The sequence below is a fragment of the Camellia sinensis genome, unplaced genomic scaffold, assembly GCF_055761805.1.
Source record: "Camellia sinensis isolate YWXY unplaced genomic scaffold, ASM5576180v1 Unanchor3, whole genome shotgun sequence".
NCBI lineage: Eukaryota > Viridiplantae > Streptophyta > Magnoliopsida > Ericales > Theaceae > Camellia > Camellia sinensis.
In genome coordinates, this window is record NW_028129178.1 from 15,308,666 (window position 1) to 15,323,113 (window position 14,448).

A 14,448-nucleotide genomic window follows, 5' to 3' on the forward strand; every position below is an offset into this window, starting at 1 on the left:
AAGTGATGTTGGGCGTCAGACGGTTTGGGCCTCAAGTTGGGCTGTTCAGGCTAGGTCAAGCCCAAAAAAGCATGGACCAAGCCCTAAACTAGGGGGTCGGGTTGTGTCGAATATCGGGCCAGCAGACCATTTTTACACTCATTCCCTTCCCCCTCTCCTTATTTATTTTGCTTTTGCTTTAATTTTAATTTTTTTAATTGTTTTTTTTGCCTTTATTTATTTATTTGCAAAAGTTAGTGATTAATTGTTAGATTAACACCATGGAGAACTCACACCCTCTCCTTGATTAGATTAATGGTTAAACCAATGACTTGGTATGAATACAACCAAATACCATTAATCTTATCTTCCCATCTTTCAATTTTCCTTTGGCAAGTGATTTTTTTAGTAAATTTTTTAAGTTAAAATATGATGTGAAAAAATTAAAGTAATTGGAAAATTATAGCACTTCATTTTTTTATTTTTTATTTTTAGAATAAATGTGTAAAATAAATGAAAAAGAATTTTAAAATTTTTTATATGATTTTTTAACTTTTTATTTTTTTAATATGTTTTTAACTGTTTTAACACCAAACAATTTCTTTTCAATCACAAAAGCATTGCAAACATTATTTGGCTGATTTATAGTTAAATGCTATGCACAATAAAATTACAAGAAAATTTATAGTTGTGGGCCCTGCTAGATAAAGAAAATTCTGCATTATTAAATGTACAGATTTGGTTTTTCCCAAATCAGTAATGATACATCCCTTTAATTTGGGAGTTCTAAAAGAGCACTAATAATGTGAGAAATAAAAAAAAAAAAAGAAAAAAACCAAAATAAAAAATCACATCACATGAGACCTACACACCAATTAAAACTATTAAAACTCTTAATTTAGAGTTCCCAATCTTTTTTTCTTCCCCAAATACATAAGAATATTTTGTTAATGATTTATAGTGGTGTTTGATTATCACGTGTATTGGTTGCCTTTTTTTAATTTTATTTTTTCATTTGAGTGTAGTGGTCATCTTTGTTTTTAAATTTAGTGATGCTAGCTTATGGTATAGTGGTGATAGTTGTGAAACACATAAATGGACACATTAATTTTCAAATATTTAAGGGTTAGAATTAGAGATTCTTATGGTGTGATTATTTTTTTTTAAAGGGTGTGTACACTAGTCATTTCTTGAATTTTTAGATGTTTAGGTCCAAATTAACATAATGTTTTTACAAGAAAAATGATATGTCACCATAATTTTTATATAAAATTTACTCTCAAAATGATGTAACAATGATAAAAATTACACCCATATAGCATTACTTATTTTGTTTTTATTGCAATATTTGTGTACAATTTTTTATTTTTATTTTTTATATAGCACTACTTGTTCTATAATATGAAAAAAGTATCCATATAATATTATTTTCTTTTCTATTTTTTGTTTTGCAAATATACATCTATTTTAATATTGATTGGGAAAATTATTGCAAATTTAATGATATTCTTTTTTTAATTTTTTTTATAATTATAAAATGTATATTTTAATATATTTACGTACAATATTTTCGCTATTTCCTTCCCCTCTCTTCTCATTTATTTTACTTTTTCTTCCATCTTCAACCCTTCTTTTTTCATTGTTTTTCTGCTTTTATTTTTTATTTTCTTATTAGCAAAAATTAATAATTAGTTATTAAATTAACATCTAAGGGAGTTGAACTCACACCTTTTACTTTTTCTTCCATCTTCAACCCTTCTTTTTTCATTATTTTTCTGCTTTTATTTTTTATTTTCTTATTAGCAAAAATTAGTAATTAGTTATTAGATTAACATCTAAGGGAGTTGAACTCACACCTTCTCCTAACAAACACTAAGTCTTGCCTCCTATTATACTCCTAAGAGTGTAACTCAAAATTTCTCCTTAAGAGAGACTTAGTGATCAAAGGACTAGCCACGCAAGTGGTTTAACATAGTGACTACATTGGTACAAATACAATCAAATACCATTACTCGTCTTCCCATCTTTTAATTTTCTTTTGGGAAGTGATTTATTTTTAGTAATTTTTTTATTAAAATATGAAGTGAAAAATGAAAGTGTTTGTAAATGACTCTAATTTTTATTTTATTTTTTTATAGAAAATATGCAAAAAAATAAAAAATGAGTTTTTATTTTTTATATGACTTTTAAGCTTTTTGATTTTTTAATAAGTTTTTAACTATTTTAATACCAAACTTCTCCCCGATCACAAAGCATTGCAAATATCATTTCGGTCGTTTATAGTTTAAAGCTATGCACAATAAAATTACAAGAAAATCTATAGCCGTGCCCCTGGTTAGAGTAAAGAAAAATCTTGTCGTCCTTGTTTGTCATCCTCTAAAAAAATTAAAAAGTCAAAAAGTCACTATCCTATTTAAGTCATATCATCTTATTTAAGTCATATCACCTCTCTATCACATCACTTCAAACCCAACCCATACCCAACTCATATTTTATAAAAAGTTAAAAAATGCACTTATTTAGAAGTCATATCACCTCTCTATCACATCACTTTAAACCCAACCCATACCCAACTCATATTTTATAAAAAGTCAAAAAGTGCACTTATTTAGAATATCCGAAAGTGTATTGTTTTGATTTTCCCCAAATATTTAGGTTGCATTCGGTTGATAAATTTTAGTAAGGATTTGAAAAGAAAAAGGAAAAGTTCTGTGAAATGTAGATAAAATGTAACTATATTTTATTCGCATTTTACATACTTTTTCCCTTTCATTTGCTAAATCTCCAACCAAATTTATTAGCCAAGATAACATTAGGAATGTTTGGTTAATGATTTATAGTTGTGTTTGATTATCACGAATAGTAGTGGTTGTTATTTTTTGTTTTTTTGTTTTTAGAATTGTGTATAGTAGTTGTCTTGGTTTAGAAATTTTGTGATCCTAGATTATGATATAGTAGTGATGGTTATGAACCAAATAAATGGCAGACATTAATTTTTACAGCTAGAGGGTGGGTCTAGCGGAAAGTTGAGGAGTTCGCAACAGCTAAATCACGATCTTCGGACGAGCTCATATTGACACAAGGTTGCCTATTTTCAATGCTGGGAGTGAAGCAAGAAAAATCTCTCATTTGAGGCCTTTCACAGCCATAATAATATCAACAAGCCTGAAACTCTAGTTAATAAATCAAAAGAGGGATGAACCTGAGAGATAATAAGAAGAGGAAATATCTTTACGCTTTACTAATATAATTATATAGGTTTTCTTACTTTCTTCGCATGCTTTCGGCGTCGTGCTCGTGTCGTGACATTTTGAATGTGTCAAAATTATCTTAATAATAACCTAACTCATGTATTATTTCGTGTTATTGTGTCATGTCATTTCTGATTTGTATCCGATTTGTATAGTATTAATGTGTCATGTAAAAATATTTGACCACAAGCTAAAAATATCAAGCGTACAAAAAATAAAAAAAAAAATTTCTTCACAATTTAATTTTTATAACTAATCTATATTGAATGAAATTATTCATAAGAATATTTGATTTCAATTCAATTTGATTTTCTTAATTTACAAAAACAATATCTTATTATTATATATATATATATTTACTAAATTAACTCAAACAGTAGACAAATAAATTTTCAATTGAAAACAAAAACAAAACCTTTATTAGCTTTAAAATCCTATTTTACATGCTTTTTTCTTAGTTAGATGGAGTTATATAAGAGATTAAAAAATGTCTTAACACCCTTTAATAGAAATAATATTAAATATGTAACTAATTTTTCATTATACCGATTATTCGTGTCAGCTTTGTTCAATACAAATTCGACAGTAATCCAACCTATTTAATATTCGTGCTAACAAGTCGTGCCATATACATATTCATGTAGATTTGAATCGTATTATCATATCAAAAATTCCTGCCTTAATCATGTAGTACAGTTTAATTTTAATGAAGTGTTCATGCCTTTTTGGGGGGGAGAGAGAGAGTGTGTGCGCGCGCGCGCACTGTGAACACATTAAACATCTATTAACAATATTATTCCATATATGCACATTGAAATCCAATAATACAAGCATATGCTTTGTGTAGTTTCCCACTAAAAATAAATGTACACATACAATTTCCACAAGATGAGGAGGTAAACCTTTTCCTACCACCTCTGGTTCATTTCCATGTCTCACTAAAATTAATTTCATAGATACAAAACAATTTGTATAAGAATACCATCAAACCTAGTAAATCCTCTCTGCAGTAGATACAGGATGCAGGAAAACGACAATAACAGTTATCTTTGCTTCCACGTTCAACAGCCTCGGTTGCCAATCTCTTTGAGCACATCCTAGGCTCTTTCACTGTGTCCTTTATTATGCAAACAATCTCTGCGTTGCTCATAACATCCCAGAGCCATCGCTAGCCATAACCTGATAGTCGAACACATATTGTTACTCTCTCTATAAAAATGTGATATGCTTACAAGTCACAACCATCCGTCATAAATAAAGCAAAATTTTGAAAATGGTCTGATTACAAATGAAACATACATCATAAGCATTTGAATTAAATAAGAATTATTGGGAAAAGCATAAAGGTCGCAAAATTATCTAGGGTTTTACTTCCTACCCCCCTTTTCAGCCACTGTAATTTTTTTCAAAAGATCATTTTTTAGAGATCACTAAACTAAAAGAATATAACTCCAAGTTCAGAAATATGAGAAGCATGTGAAGGTAGGTGTTAATAGTTGATATTGGTAATATGACAAGAAGGTTGAATATGAAGAGATAATAAAAATAGAAAAGAGAGAAGAAAGAACACAAAAAGTTAATGTGGTTCAGTCAATCTTGGCCTACGTCCACACATACAAAGCCCTATGGGCTACATCTTTTATTCACACTACTTAATCCTCTTGATTACATGGTACACCATATATATAAAGTGGGAGATACAATCAAATCCCTTCAGTTATGGATCTTCATATATTCTGATATCTTTAACACTATAATGTTATCTCAAACTTAACCAGTCCCAAATATACTAGAGAGGTTATCTTCCTAATATTAGGTATGGACTGTCTCACTTTACATGTAGTTCTATGGAAGTTCAATCGTCAGAACACTCTCTCATTCTAGGCTTACTCCACACCCTCCCTGTATTGTCTTATTTCAATGCTTTGAAACCATGAGGTGTGAATGGGGAGGGAAGAGATAGGGCAAGGTCGCTAGAATTTTTTTATTTTTAGAACCGAAAAACAAAGGCATAAACCATAATCGTTCAAATTGTGGTATACGATCTCTTTTGAATAAGTTTGATCTGAGTGCCTACCTGTGTTATGCACTAACAAACGAAAAGCATAATACAAATTAGAATAATTACAAGTCTGCCAAGATAGTTTTTTTTTTTTTTTTTTTGATAACTCAGCATCTGGCCCACTAGACCGACTACTCCGGAAGACCAATCCCACCATCCACTAGTGGGGGGTCAGGGCAAAGTCCCAGAAATTGTTTGCACTTAGAAGATTTTGAAGGAAGCACACCCCAGGCCCAGGTCTTGACCACTAGGCCAACCCCTTGGGGTTAGTCTGCCAAGATACTTGTATTCTATTTTAACTGTAAACATAACAAAAGAATAAGGGTTGAATTCAAGAAGCCTCAAAATGCTTCAAATGAAAGAGAAATTAGACCTATGGTTTAGTTTTGATATTGTCTATGATGCTTTTGTTGGTTGTGTTTTACAGTGATATATGTTTGATATTTCACAATACAAAATTAGTGAGTGGCTAGCAAATGATAAACTTGTACTTTGAATTGTCAATATCCTTTGGTGTTAGCTATTGGATAGCTTAATGAAATATGAGAATGTAACATGATTTTGTCATTAGTATTTGATGAATAATTCATTACAAAAGGAGTACAAGTGTTTTAAAAGTTTTACATTTTTCCTGCTGTAATGATTGAGATTAAAAAGCTCCAAAATAAGTCTTTGATATTTGTTTTGTGATTAAATGTTCATTATTTATTTTGGAGTTAGAAAGGGTTTTGGATGAGTTTGAGATGCTTAACACGTGAAAATCTTAAAAACATTGAAGGTCTTGAGTCGACCTCAAATAAATGATTCGACCCTGAACTCCAGTTGTCGTGCAGATAAAAGGATTAGTCAACTCCTTGACCAAATAAATCGAATCCCTTAAGAAAAGTTCTGAGAGCTTCAGATTTCACCTAGATTCAAAATAAGTTGACTCCTTCGTCGCGAAATTTAAATTCTAAAATATGCAACAGCTACTTCGTTTCAACTGCTAGAGACGCATTTACTGCACTGGAATGACCAAAATGAGACGAAGGGCTATAAAACAAGATTTTTACATGTCTACAAACATGGGATGAAGGATTAAATGTAATACCCATCAAGATCTTTCAAGTTTTGAGCTTCAACTTCCATATTCTTTTGCTTTTGAGCTTTGTTGTTTAAATTCAACTCCTTAAAAGTTTATTGTTCTAAAACCTTGTGTTACTTCTTTTCCACATCATTCGTAAAAGGGTTTTTAAACTATTGGGATTAATGGAGTGTTTGTGGGAAACACTTGGAGAAAATCTTTTTCTGTAAGGCTACAGATTTCAAACTTCAATAATATATCTCAGGATTATTCAATTGTCTTGCTAATAACATTTCCAAGTACGGGACCTCCAAAATTGGGGGCCTACAAATTTCAAATTGCAAGAACATGAATTGTGCTACGATCATCCAGGCACTACAGAAAATTGTGTTTGGTAATGGCATATAGAACAAATGCTTTTAAAGTGATTAAAGCAGCTGCAACTGCAGTTATTTAAAATTTTTGATTTCCCTGGAAACTGTACATAAAAGTCTATTTAGAAGCCACAAATCCATTTATTAGTTTCTCGTAGCACACAAATAATAAACCCCAGATAACAGAAGATTATCAGATCAAAGGACCTTACCAAGTATTCATCTTCTACAAACAGTATGGTCTCAGTTATCTCAGGTTCTGCAATCATAGCAGGCTTCAGATCATCATCACCAATAGACCGCGTAACCTGTAAAAAATATGTAATTAATAAACTTCAAATTCAACCACAAATTATTGATTATTGCTTTCACATCATGTTGAATACTGGAAGCACGGGCAAAGAGTGGGGCCGGGCAGGGACCATGTGTTCCTGTTTACCCATCCTCTTCTTGTTTCTTTATTTTTTAAATCTAGTTTACAGAAACCTCATTAAATAGAAACCAACTTTTTGTTTCTAATTCATTATTTAGTATTTAAAAAATAAAATAAATAAAATATCAGCTATTAGCTCAGTGCTATCTCTTAATACCCAAAAAGATTTTGCAAGGTTCAGGCCCTCACAAGACATGAAGGAAAAATAAAAATAAAGGAATATATAACTTTAACAAATTAAAGAAAAAATGTTTGCCTACTGTAGGTGTGCTTTGTTGGTGGACATGCTAGCAAGTTTGGTTGAGAATTATGAATCTTCCTATACTCAACCTATTGTTGTATTTAATTTTAGCTACACCACACAAAGAACAAAAATCAATGTTTTAGGGTAAATTATATTAATATATATACATACATACATACATACATATATATACACATATGTAGGTTTAGAGAAAAGAAAGAGTTAGGAAATGAGTTAGACTTCATTCCCTTTTATATTGATAATTCTGATCAATTACAGGCATAATTCAATCAACTAAAAAAGGAATAAATAAGAATACAATTCATTATTTCCTATTCTACCAATTTCCTATTCTAACAACATATATATTTTTAGGGTAAATTACAGTAAACCCCTCTCAACTATGACCCATTGTCAAGTTAAAAATCAATGTTTAAAATTCAACACTCAACCCGCTTATAGTTTTGTTTTGTAACTCTAAACCTCTTCTGTCATCACACCGGTAGTCATTTGGCATAAATGTATCATACTATAATTAAAAATTTATGACTAAAAAAGCCTTATTATATATACATACATTGTATATATATACACAACCAGCAACTCTACATGGCCAGAAATGCCAAGCCATAACTAGAAACTCTCATGGCTAATATACCCTTATTAGCCAAGCCATTATGATTTGATAAAAAAGTTTCACAGCAAAAGAATTGAGGGTTTTGATGGTGATACGTTGATTAGGTGGGGGGATTTTAGTGGACATATGTTGAATTAATATAGGGCTTTTAGTGTTGAGGGGTTTCAATGTGTATTGGGGTGTTTGATCAGTGGGAGGGAGGCTGTGGGCAAGGGGTTTCGGCTTGGTGGGAATTGAAAGGGGAGGTGGTGAGTGGTGGGGGAAATAAGGTGGTGGTGCAGAGATGGGAGGAGGGAGGAACAATGAAGGAGATGCCATTGGTTAAAGAAAGAAAAAAAAAGGAGTTGGTGTAGGCTGGAAGAGGAGTTGCATGTGGCGAGTGAGATGAAGAGAGGTGGGCCATTGTCTTCAACCACCGTTGTCGCCATTGCCATTGCCATTGCCATAAGCTGTTGTAGCCACTGCCAACCCCTCATCTCTCTCTCTCTCTCTCTCTCTCTCTCTCTCTTCAATGAGTTCAAAACCCCAAGCCCTTAAACAACAACCCTATATCCATTGCCACCCCCAAACTTCACTCCCTTTGTTGATCATTAGGTCCTGCAAAAATATGGGATTGTTGTGGTGATTCACAGTGGCTGACTTTACTCCCTTTGTCAAATGAATTTGTTGTGTTTGTTAATCGGAATTGTGGAGACACTGTGGAATCAAGGGTTTGGGATTGAATTGATTTAATTAGGGTTTGGAAGAAATTAGGTAGTGGTTGAAGAAGATAATGGTAGTCTGGTAGCAATACAATTGAAGGGTAAAAGGGTAACTTAATAATTTCTGTTAACAGTGTTAATGACTTTTGCAATTCATATACTTCAAGGGGGGTAAGTGTTGCCTTTAAAACATTAAGGGGGCAACTCAAAAATAGGTCATAGTTGAGGGGGGTTTAACGTAATTTACCGTATTTTTTTATTGTACTGTTGTGAGCTGATTGTAAAGTGTAATGTATATACCTAAAAGTTGTACCTGTACTATTTCTTTTGTGTAATGTAATGGGATTTAAGTAGGGAGGAAAGAGAGTTCGGTGTGTGCTACTTTTATACACTAGGATTATAAACACACACACATATGAAGCAAGTCTTGTTATTGAAATTTAAATCATTTGCTTTGCTATTCGTTTCCATTTTTGTTGTTGAACCCTTGAACACTAAATTAGGCTTTAAAACATACATCAATCACCCTACTCTTTTGAATCAGTCCACATCTAATATGAACTTACAATAGAAGATCTCACTATTTTAACTTAATAATCTTAACTAGCCTTAAACCCTTAACCATCATGCCTTAGATTTCTAATCTGAAATTGGGGTGTGACAACCTGCCACTGATTTGCCCCAAAAATCCTAACCTCAAGGAGCAACCACTCCTATTCACCAGTCTCTAGACCTCCAAAAGCCTATGCGCCCTCCGAGAGGTTGAGACTGCCCAAAAGACCTCTCTTCAGGAATTAAGAAGCTTCTTTTGAGCCAACAAAGGAACTTCAAATCCCAACATCAGGGATCTTTGCAGAGATCTACCCTTTTTTGCGACCCACATCTTCTTGCGATCAACCCCGTCAACAACCACATCGAATGCTTTGAGCCCAACTTGCATAATGTTCCTCTTCATGGTGACAACTGATGAACCCTCCATACAACTACCAGCCGATGCAGGACACAAGGAGCCTCCTCGCTACGCTCAGAAGTTGGAGTAGGATTCGAGGACCAACTCCTTACCTTTTATATTTTCGCTCATGTTTTAGTGATCATAAGTATTTTTGATAATCATAATGCTCAAGATATCCCTAGATATGGGTTGTAGTGGTGGTTCATGTGTCTTAACACTTGGTGCAAAAAGAATTTGACGAAACAAATAAGTTTATATTATATACTTCCTCACAATAGACAACCATATTAGAAGACAATAGTCTACACATTTTTCTAGAATATCGTTAAGCAAAGGATAAGAAGAAAACCTGGAGAGCAGCAGGCCCAACCTTCCACGTGTCAACTTGCCATTTGACCTGTCTCCCTTCACTGATAATACGTTCTCTCTCCTCAGGACAACTTGCAACATGATCCTACAGCGTCAAGTTGAATTAGTTGGAGAACAATTTAACCCATTTGGGTAAGCAAAGGAGACAATTTTTAATAAAATAAGTTAAAAAAAGGTCCCATGTTTTATTCTAATAGAATGTTTCAACTACACAGCCATTTAGTTGATAAATCAAGTCCGATCTCACCTTACTTAGAGCATAAGCACTGCCAGCTCGGCATAGCATTGCCCTGCAATCGCCAGCATTAGCAACAAAAAGCTTGTTTCTGACTATAAGAGCCACAATGGCTGTGCAACCAGGATGCCAGTCTTTCTGAATAACTCCCTTAGATTTACGATGGGAATCCAATTCATTCCTGAATGCAACATCTGTCTTGACAAATGCTTCTAGTAATGCATCGGACGGACTGCATTGTTATCAAATACAAAATAAAAATATGTACTTCTTATTAAATACATTCATATATAGATTATAGAATGTAAAGAGCCCACGAGAATAATAGAATGGAAGAAACCTTTTTATGGAACCAAGACTTTGCAAAAATCCTGGTAGAGCTCGAGTAGAAAACTCAACAGCTGCTGCACCTGCATTTGATCTTGCCATTTTTATTGTAATCTAGAGCAACTAATGCACGACACATAGGCTATGTTTGGAAACAACCAGAAAGAATTATAAAAAAAAAAGAAAAAAAAAAGGAATTCTTCAAGAATTTAAACATTAATTTCTTAAAACTAATTTCCAAATAATTCCATTTTGTAATAGTTGGGCTTTGTAATGCTCATTATGTCATTCTGGTTTCATTAAGAAACACTTCAAGTGATGCCCAAGCAATTGTTTATTAATTAATATTGTGATCACCCACATGAGCTTTAGTTCTCATTAAAATCCATTGTTGCTTGAGTTTGGTACCAAATACACCAATAGGATGAAAATAAGTAGCTCTTAATTTATGACGCACCTCGATGACCATCAAAGATTCCAAACACATGGATATCCTTCTCACCGCACATATGGGGCATAAGAAAGTGAGTGTCCTCCATTGTCTCCCTTCTCCCACAAGTACCGAAGGATCCCCAAGACAACACTGGATGGTATGCTGAAGGATCAGTAAAAGGATCAGGCCAAATTCTGACACCAGAATCAGCTGCGAGACAAGATCTCTTTGACAGGTTTTCACCCTCAGTAAACCAGTTAATACTTTTTTGATAAGCAAGAAGGCTCGGGATGCCCTCATCACCAAGAGGGATAGAGGGGTCAACAAGTGCCTTTTCCTTTTCGTCTTCCTCTACTCTCTTTCTGCATTCCAAGATGGGATCAAGTTCCAGAATAATATCATCAAAAGAAGGCCTATTTTGGGGATTTGCATCCCAACATCTCTGTATCAAGGACGGGAAACCTGTTGGTGCAGACGAGCTGTGACCAGCAAGAGCAGGTCGCAATCCTTCAGACACCACGGCTGCTGTAAGTTGCTGTTCAGTACAGTTCATTTCCAGCACAGCGTGGGCCTGCAAGCAGATCACATGATGCACAACCATGTTAAAAAGCATAGTTGACAGGTCAAATGATTAGGGGGCATTCAGTCAGATTAAGATGTAAGATATTATCTGTGAAGAATTGGACGTCCAGAAGAAACTTAACTTCAACAGAAACCTTTTTTTTTTAATACAATTTTTAGAATATGAAAATTATATGGGAAACCTGAACCCTGATAAGCAGTTATATGCATGAACATATGTGTGCTCATAAACTGAATGACAAGAAAAATGAGGAATGGTATGAGAAGTAATCTAGAAAGCAGGAAGAGAAATCCCACTAGATGTTAAATGAGATTGAACAACACAGAGTGGCTGAAAATGAGAGAGCTTAGCGTGGTGGTCAAACTACATGACCTTCAACACAGAGTGGCAGGAAATATACCCCAAGTCGCAGAAAATGAGTTCATGCCACGCTTGCCTGAAACTGCTGTGGTTAAACTGCAGGATTCAAGTGTTCCACTTGTCTTAAATCACCATGGTGGTCAAACTACATGTCCTTCAACTCTGCGATAGTAACACTGTGCCATTCGTCCAATAGCCAAGTCAAAGAGGCAGGACTTATATATGCTGAAGTATTCAACATAGCACCTCGGAAGATTTTGTGGTTTGGTGGCTAGAGACTAAAGTGTTGATCACTACGACACCCCCGTGAGTGCCACTTAAGCCAGCCTATCAAGGAGGTGCCAAACTCCCCAGACATTTACTTCATCTATGCTATTATTGGCCCACACACATTTCTACACCTCCACTCGCAAGAGTGATAATTTAACAGCCATATAGCCATGTAAACAGTGAGTTATAGTAAAAGGAAAAAGTCAAACCTGCGCTTCTGCACGAAGATCCGTATATGGGACAACACCAGTAAGCAGTTCACTACAACACATCGAAATCAAATTTCATGTTTATATGAAATTATATAAAATAAATTCTTCTACATGTCATTGCAAATGATAATGATCTATCAAATCCCAAGTTCTACGACAAGGTAGGACTGTAAGAGAAATAAGCTGCCTAGATAACAAAGCAAAAGACTCGGTCTATACATACTATCTAGCATTGAAATGTTATCCCCGAATCTAACAATATAAAGTACATGCATACCCTTCTTGTTATTACATTGCCACGAAATTTGTTAGATAAAGTGAATTAAGGCATTCATGAATGATCAAGATGACCAATCATTCTATTTGCTTTTCGACAAGTACGACAAGAAAATAGTCAGCCCAAGAAAATAGTGTTTAATCCATTATTAGACACTCTAAGAAGTATGGACATGGACAAGAGACACGATAGAGATATGACATGGACACGCTAGCACAACAAATTTCAAAAAATGCAAGATGCAACACGTGAAGGACACCCGCAACTATATACATCTGACTTTTCATTATGTATCTCCTTTCTCAATATTTCAGGCGCCATATAAATGAGTGTGCCGACCATATTCTTTTTATGGAAACCACCAGTTGGCTTTCCAAATGACCTCCAGTTCTCCATAGAAACTCGTTTAAGATCTTTCTTATATTCTGCTAAACCAAAGTCTGCCAGATGTGGACGAAGGTTTTCATCAAGCTGCCAAAAAAAAAAAAAAACAGAGGCACCAGCAGCATATTATTCAACCACATCAATAGGAAACACAAAGTCTTACCCACAAAAAGATCAGAAACAAAACAAAACAAAACAAATCAGAAAATGATGATGGCCTTTACAAGAATATTGCTGGTTTTACATCCCTGTGTACAATCCCAAGTTTATGTAGATGTTGCAGAGCTTTAGCTGTAAAATAGGAAACATGATCATTACAACTTTAGTATAAACCTTATCATACGTTCATAAAACAGAGAATCAAAACAAAGGGACAGACATACAGCAATAAGCTTATCCAATGCCAGTAATCAGCAATCAATCTTTTCCTATGGGACCACATTACATCAAACCCCTCTTGTCGGAGAAAACCCATCTCGAGTTTGAAGAGATGTTTACGTTTCAAAAAATTGCTCCAAAGTTTCTCCTTCCTATGTACTCGGATTTAGCTTAGTTTGGTACTTTGGTTAGAAAAAATTTCAAGTGATACAACTCAAATGGAGAACTTTACTACATTCAGCCCAAACTCCCAAACAAGAAAACTGGTTTCTCACAGGAATTCCATCAAAACACATATGTGGTACCAAGCAAAGAGTAAACAAATTAAGTAATTGGACACGGATGAAATCCTCATCATCATCATCATCATCATCATCATCAGCAGCAGCAGCAGTAGAGAAGAAAGAGAGAAGGCAACATCAGTGACAGAGGAAAGATCCAACAACAGTTACGGAGAAGAGAAAACAACAGCTACAACAGAGAACAGACAGATCAGCAGTAGCAGGAGTAGTAGTAGACGCGGGGAAGTAGATAATAGATTCAAAGAAGCAGAGAATAGAAGCAACATCAGTGAAGAAGAAGAAAGAGAAAGCAACAGGGGAGAGGAAGAAGAAACCAGCTGGGAAGATGAAGAAGAAGAAAGCAGTAAAGAAGAGGAAGAAGAAGCGAAGCTAAGCTATGCAGAGAAGGAGAAAGAACCAGGGAAGATGCAGAAAAGAGAAGAATATGCAGAGAAGAGAGAGACAAAGGAAGCAGAAGATGTTGAGAGAAAGAAACAGAGAAGAAGCAGCGAGAGCTGAAACCAAAACAAATTTGGAATTTCTAAATTAATGAGACGAGTAATTTGAAGAGGTTCAGTAGTTACTATTAAATCCATAAAGTAATTCCAAGAATTTTCAGCTGAAACTTAAAGAGGTATCTAAT

General features: G+C 34.2%; 1 pseudogene across 1 annotated transcript in view; it reads right to left on the bottom strand.

Annotated features, from left to right (window-relative positions):
- Positions 1-4,010: 4,010 nt before the first annotated feature.
- Positions 4,011-14,448, bottom strand: part of LOC145788995 (protein kinase and PP2C-like domain-containing protein) — a 75,865-nt pseudogene continuing 65,427 nt past the window's right edge. The window contains exons 5-13 of the transcript XR_014358637.1: positions 13,371-13,437; positions 13,022-13,234; positions 12,483-12,534; positions 11,085-11,631; positions 10,641-10,710; positions 10,313-10,532; positions 10,046-10,150; positions 6,942-7,037; positions 4,011-4,409 (exon numbers count right to left, since the gene is read on the bottom strand). The product of XR_014358637.1 is annotated as a protein kinase and PP2C-like domain-containing protein (transcript). The remainder of the gene's footprint in view (positions 4,410-6,941; positions 7,038-10,045; positions 10,151-10,312; positions 10,533-10,640; positions 10,711-11,084; positions 11,632-12,482; positions 12,535-13,021; positions 13,235-13,370; positions 13,438-14,448) is intronic.